Source organism: Quercus lobata, chromosome 11 (genome assembly GCF_001633185.2).
Source record: "Quercus lobata isolate SW786 chromosome 11, ValleyOak3.0 Primary Assembly, whole genome shotgun sequence".
Lineage (NCBI taxonomy): Eukaryota > Viridiplantae > Streptophyta > Magnoliopsida > Fagales > Fagaceae > Quercus > Quercus lobata.
Genome location: NC_044914.1, coordinates 18,375,541 through 18,382,628, shown reverse-complemented (window position 1 = coordinate 18,382,628; position 7,088 = coordinate 18,375,541).

Sequence of the window (7,088 nt, the reverse complement as noted above, 5' to 3'; positions counted from 1 at the left end):
TGTAATTTTAACATGCACGAATTTTGTGCATTGAAAGGGTAAATGTACATTGTATTCTAGACTTAGTCCACAGAATTTCTGATGTGTGAAATTCTTTAAATGAAATTGCAGTAGTTCTTTTAACTCTCTTTGTTCTAAACATGGTTCATATAGGACATAAATACATTGTATTGACTTATGCTTGTCTGTATCTAGTTGAGCCCTACCTTGTTCTCATTTCTTAGGAACAAGAAACCTGTAGATAATAGGATTTTTAAATTTTAATATCTTTTGGCACATTGTTTAGCAAGGGAAGTTGGAGCTTGGTGTGGAACATAATGATCCAATACTAGAACTAAAAGGCAAACAACAATTAGTTTTTATAATTTTTGTATGACTTCTTTTTCTTCTCTTTGTTTCTATGCAATTCAGACTGCATTCATTTTTCTTGAGTCCATGCCATTAGCCCTGCTTTTATATATTAGGTGGGTGCCCATTATTTTGGAGAGGAAAATGGTGCATTTATATGCAAAACTTGAATGCTTAGATTCAACAACATCAGGTTACTACATAATTACATGTTTATCAACATATTTTATATCATTATTTTAGTTATGATTATTAATACTGCTGTTGTTATTTCCACGAAAAGCTTGATTATGCATGATTAACAAGTGCCCTTCCTCTTATCATAGATGATGGATGATGAGGTTCTTTTCTTATATTTTCTCAACATAAATTTTAACATAAAATTTATACATCATCTCTGTAAAAATATTGATCTGGTATCTTAACTTAAAGTACACTAGTTACTGTGTAATGTTTGATGTTAAGAACATGGTGATTTGAGAGCTTTAATTGTTAATAAATTGGCTGGTTGGGTTATCTAGTATAATTTTACTCTTAGCTAATCATTTAAAACCTTGTTGGGTATAGAGATTACTTCAAATCTTGTTTGATAAGTTCGGGGCTTAGTTAACAAAATGTTAGTCGGACCTTTCCTGCTTTGAAGAATGTCAGTTACATAGGACTTCTAAAGTTTTTGTTCGATAACATCCATAATTTATGCCCTTGTTGATCATACTTGTAGAAATTTTTGTTCAATTATAGAGGTTGGCAAGTTTCGTGTCTGTAGTATACACATGGTTATGTTATAGCTGTTGGGGGGCTTTAATTTGGGGCAGAAAAGAAACTAGAAGTTGTATTTTTCAATTGTCCAGGGCTAACAGTGATTTAATTGACAATGTTTTGACAACCTAGGTGGGGGGAACAAAGTTGTTCTTGATCCTTTTTTTACGCTACAAGACCATGCAATAATAGATATTGCTGATTCGGGGCAAGAGATACACATTCTTGGTTTTTACAACTTTTAAGAGTTAGCTGGAATGCAATTTATTGACACGAAATATAATTTTAAAGATTTTATACATTCTTGTAGTTATCCTACTTATCCCAAATGTATTCTTGGAAAATTCCCAAGTTACAAGTTTGGAGGTGCTTACACATTTGATTGCCACACACACCCCCTTACTCTCATTGAGGAAACTAAAGACCACCCACCATGTCACATATGTAATCATCCTTGCGAATATTTTATCTATCAATGTGTCCAATGTAATTTTAACATGCACAGATTTTGTGCATTGGAAGGATAAATGTAGTTTAAATTTTATTTTATTCTAGACTTAGTCCACAAAATTTCTGATGTGTGAAATTCATCAAATGACACTGCAATAATTCTTTTTATCTCTCTTTCTTCTAAACATAATTCATATAGAACATAGATACATTGTACCAACTTATGGTTGTCTGCATGTGGTCGTACCTTACCTTGTTCTCATCTCTTAGAAACAAGAAGCCTGTAGATAATAGGATTTGTTAACTTTTAATGTCTTTTGGCACATTGTTTAGAAATGGAAGTTGGAGCTTAGTGTGGAATTGTGAGTTCAGGGATGATGATCCAATTTTGTAACAAAAAGTCAAAATGCAGGTAGTTTTTATCTGTTTTGTATGACTACTTTTGCCTTTATTTTGTTTCTATGCAATCCAAAGTGCATTCATTTTTCTTGAGTTCATTCCCTCTTCTTTAGATTAGATGGGTGCCCATTATTTTGAAGAGAGAAATGGTGCATTTATATGCAAAACATGAATGCATAAATTCAATAGCATTTTAGGTTATTACATAATTATGTGTTTATCAACATATTTTATAGTTTTAATTATGATTATTATTACTGTTATTGTTATTTCCCTCAATTATGCATGAGTAACAAGTGCCCTTCCTCTTGTCATAGATGGGATGGTGAGGTTCTTTTCTTTTATCTTGTTTCAACATAAATTTTATACACCATCTATGTATTGTTCTAGTATCTTAACTAAGGTACACCATTTACTTTGTAAATATTGATGTTAAGAACATGGTGATTTAGGAGCAGTAATTGTTAATAACTTGGCTGGTTGAGTTATAATAAAATTGAACGTACTCCTAGATAATCTTTTAAAACCATGTTGGGCATAGAGACTACTTCCAATCTTGTTTGATAAGTTAAGGGCTTAGTTTACAAAATGTTAGTTGGACCTTTCCTGCTTTGAAGAATGTCAATTACATAGGACTTCTAAAATTTTGGGCCTCTGGTAATTATACTTGTATATCTGTTGGGGTACTTTTGGGGAAGAAAAAGAACATGGAAGTTGAATTTTCAGCTATGGTGATTTAATCGAAAGTGTTTTGGCAACCTTGGTGGGGAATAAAGTTGTTCTTGATCCTTTCTTTAGACTGCTTTTCAAACTTGTCTTGAAGCTGATAGTTTCTAAGCCTTTCTACTTTTTAGTCTCAAATTTGATCCTCCCTCCCCCCCCCCCCCCAAAAAAAAAGAGAGAAAATGATGCTAAGTGCATATTGATATGAACATTTGTTGATGGCCATTTCGGAAGCCCAAGTGGAAGGGAGAAGCCCAGCAACACAGACAAAAAGGAGTTGGCAAACGGATAGAAAATCCATTAAGCCCAAGCGGTAGGAATAATGGGTCACAGGCCCATGATATAAACAAATGGGTCTTGAAGAGGTAAATGGGCTTAAAGGAGCTCGTAAAGAGAGAAAAAGCAAACCATGGGCAGTATATGATGTGGAAAAGTGAGAATGGGCCGCAGCAGACCCAAAGTAATGAAAGCAAAGAAAATAAGGGGTTGATGGCAAGCCCATGAACCCCAAGGATGAGGAATAACGTAATTGGGCCGGGAAAGCCCAAAAAATTCAGTAAAAGCCTATGGTAATGCGAAGTTAGGAAAAAGGGCTGAGGAAGCCCAAGGAAAGCAAACGGGTCTGGGACGCCCAAGGGAAAACAAATGGGACATAGGAGCCTGCTAGTAATGTAACATAAGAACCAATGGCCTTGCTGGGCCATTAGGGAAAGAATAAACGGCAGGCCCAAAGAGGCCCATCCAGATTGAAACAAAACAACTTCGTAGTAGGAATAATAGAGTGATATGGCAAGAGATAGTAGCAGGAAGAAGGGGGGTTGAAGAAAAAGTAAAGCCCACCATCAAGCAAGGCCTGGCCCCGAATAGGGCAAGCCATAAAGGAGAGGGAAACCAGAAAATGGTCAAGAACGGACGGCAGACTATGCAGACCAACCATGACAAACACATGAGCAGCATGTAGATTTTGGACATACATAGAAGAGAGGCACGTGCAAGGCCCAGACTTCACCAGCCTGTACCCAATCAATATAGGAGACGGTGAGGTCATAGGTTAGAGGTAAGAGGGCATGGTTTGGCGGGGGAGAGAGGGGAAAACCTATTTTGAGGTTCCTGCTAGGGCTCTTTTGGGGGAAGTGTCTTGCTGGGATGACATACCACCTAAATGAGCAAAACTAAGCTGGAACCACTAGGTGCATGCCATGAGGGATAAGGAGAGAGAAGGCACCCACACCGTAGTAGGAAAGGGTGCCACGGCAGACAAACAAACAAAATAGCTTTCTTTTGTCTGGCGATGGGGAGTGGCACACAGTCGAACCAGTGGTGGTCGGTAGGTACATCCAGACCAGAAAAAAGTGGTTAAGGGCTAAAATAGTAAAATTCGGTCACGGTAGGCATTATAAAGAGGCCCTTGCTGTGCACAGGAACAAGAACAACAAGAAGCACCATAGAAGTGAAAACTTGGAAGCTAGGAAACATAAACAAGGATTAAGAAAGAAAAAAATATAAGAAAAAAGGGGAATATTAAAAAAGAAAAAGATAGAGAGTTAGAACGGCAGGCATGCACCAGTAGGTTGATTCCCTCTCTCCCTCTCAAAATCTTGCTTTCTGCCGGAAACGAAAGATGTCCTCGTGTACCAACCATTCAGGTCCACTTCCCTCAAAGTGATTAATTTCCATGGCAGGATCTCCCTGAGAGATTATTCACTTTGAGAAGAGGTGTTCTTCCCTCTCTGGTTTTGGTCCTGCGGATCAGACTTGATCTAATTTATTTAATCTCTCAATCAACTCACATACTACCCACTTGTTCCCCTTTACTTTTCTTATAAAATAATTGTTGTTAAAACTGTGATTATCTTTTTCTTAAGTAAGGTTTATCTGTTCACCTTAATAAAGATCTCAAAGTCTTTGATTTTATTATTATTATCATATCTGCCTACCGCAACCCGTTTGAAACAGTTCCGCCCATCGTAAGCGTGCTCCTGGCAGACGAGGCATAGTTTGTGCACAAGCCGGACCAAGTTGAGTTGCAGTTGGACCGATCTCAACTCCCTTACTCAGACCACTCGGGCCCAATACCGCAGGAGGCAGCCTAACCCACTTTAACCACAAAAAGGCCAACTACAACATTATTAGAAAATTTCCGTCACAACCTAGCAAACAACCAATATGAGACAAGAAATTGCTTATGGGTGACTGAAATTTTTGTGTGTAAATAGTGTCAGTGTGATAATTCATTGAGAGATCAATTATATAGTGGAGATTTTTTTTTGGTTGAAAATGGGTCACACATTTAAGAATAATGCTTTTGTAGTTCATGTTACTTATTCATGTCAATTCTGCATTTGAGAGATAAACAAGATTTCTAAGAACAAGTGTAAGGTGTCTTGGTAAAAAAAACTTTGACCAATGCACTGGGCGAATTGTTGAAGGTATATTTGGAGATTAGATGTGAACATGGATGGACTTACTGGTTAGGAATTTTAGGTTTATTTGTTGCACATAAGGGAGACAAAGAGTGTGAACTAATTTTAGCCTGGAAGAACAAAATATAAACACAAAATACATAGAGGATTCTTCAAATATAGCTAAGGTTTTGTCCTTCAAAATTCTAAGTATTTTCCACGTCTTAGATTGTTATATAAGTAGATATCAGCTTTAGGACAATTTTTGATTTCTAATTTACTTGAGATGCTTGATTTTAGTAATTATAGTTAATAGTTTTTGTTGCATTTCTTGTGTACTTCCCGTATACATGGGTTGCACACCCCTGCTCTTTAATGAATTATTTACTAATTTTAGAAAAGGTTTTGAAAGGGAAAATCACATGATTCTAGAACTTCTATGTGCATCCCAACCATGATAAAGGAGAAGAAATTCCATGGACATTTATAGCCTCTTGTTTTTTTGCTTTTAAGAACGTATTTGCATCCTATTTTAACCTGTCCATAAGGTGTCCTGCCAGTCAAGTGGAGCCATATATTATTAGAACATATCAAAGCAAAATAAATCTGTTTTTAAGGTACTTGACCTTTTTACTATTATAAGGATAGGAATATCGACATATGGGATGAGGTGTCTGTATCAATAACCGGGGTGAGTTGTGTCCCAAATGCATAACTTTTTTCCATAACAGTAGATATATGATTAACTATCATGTTAATGATTTTCGGAACTTCCATCTTGTCATACAAGTTAATTAATCTTTTAGTTCAATCATTAGTAGCAGTACCCTCTTAACCTGTGGATATGCATGCTTGTGAAAACTGTAGTGTATAGCTCTTCCTTCTTTCATGTGGTTCTTTATAACCTTTATTCTTGGTCATGCAATTCTTTTTTTGATAGGTTTGGTCATGCAATTCTTTATTATTTAGAATTTCAATATTCAGTGGTCTTTTTGTTCCCTAAGGAGAATTATTCTATGCTTGTTGTAATCAGATTATTTAGATACAGATGCTTTACTATTGCTGTAACCATTGAAAATAATTGCTTGGGTTGCTGAGAATTCTTTGAATATCCAAGTAACAATAGGAATCGAGGGAAACTTTTGTTTAGTAGAACATCTTCACTCTTCAGGTTCAACATGTGTCGATCCCTGTTGGATCTTAAGTGCAATATACATTTCCTGAGGTCAGTGATAACACGCATTATTATGTAACTTTGTGGAGAATACAGTTTTTATGAAAATATCCCGCATGTCAGTCATTCATAAAGGAATTAAAACATGTATTATTATTCATTTGAATTGTATGCAGTTTTTTATGGCAAGTAGGTGATGGGAAATATTTTCTATAACCATTGTAACAATTCTATAATGGTGAAATTTCTGGATAACCTTTAATGGTTTGTTACATATGTATCTCAGCATTTCTTTTATTGTTGCAAATGATGAATTGCATGTTTTTTGTGCTATTTTTTAGTTACCATTTCATAACTGTTCAGTGAGCTATGAAGATGCCAAAGCTGATGAAAATTGAAATAGTAGTGCAACTAATGGATTCATTTTATAATCCTATTTTGTTGCAACAATTAAGTTTGAATTTAAAGAGTGCTTCAACCATCAATTCTGGGTTTTCAAGTTGGATTATTCACGATCTATTATCTAGCTAAGATATTGGCACTTACAAGCAGGCTAGTTTGATATTTGATAGGAAGGCCTAAGATAAAGGAGTAAGACGGACAATTGAAGCATGGGATAGAATATGATCAAAATTGCTTGACGTAGAATGCTTTGAAGAGATAACAAAAAAATCTTATACTAGATTTGATTAATGCGGGAGATCAACACAGGAATAATGTAGAAAAAGATCCATACTTCTCTTAAGTCTATCTACTTGGCACAAAATATTCAAGTTTAGATGCTATAATATCTACCAAAAATAGAAGAAGTTTGGAAGCTACAATAGCTTGGA